General features: G+C 42.2%; 1 protein-coding gene across 1 annotated transcript in view; it reads left to right on the top strand.

Annotated features, from left to right (window-relative positions):
• Positions 1–244, top strand: part of LOC119586974 (SUN domain-containing protein 2-like) — a gene marked incomplete at its 3' end in the record, with an annotated part of 101,773 nt that overhangs the window by 99,552 nt on the left and 1,977 nt on the right.

Raw genomic sequence — 244 nt, 5'->3', positions numbered from 1 at the left:
CTTATTAATGAACAGCAATATAGTTTCATTAATACAGATTCCGGAAACCCTATCTTGATTTGACATCGATGAGAATCATTTTGGGCATTTCCTCTTCTCTCCCATTACATCCTTATTTATCACATATTTATCCATTTCCCCCTCTTTATATATTCTCTTACTGCCTTCTCGTGCCCCCCCCCCCCCCCCACGGTGCCGCTCCGGTTTTTCAGATGCCAGATAACGTCGTAGATTATACACAGTC

Source organism: Penaeus monodon, chromosome 22, assembly GCF_015228065.2.
Source record: "Penaeus monodon isolate SGIC_2016 chromosome 22, NSTDA_Pmon_1, whole genome shotgun sequence".
Lineage (NCBI taxonomy): Eukaryota > Metazoa > Arthropoda > Malacostraca > Decapoda > Penaeidae > Penaeus > Penaeus monodon.
Note: the sequence above shows the minus strand (reverse complement) of the source record. Positions and strands in the feature narration are given on the sequence as shown.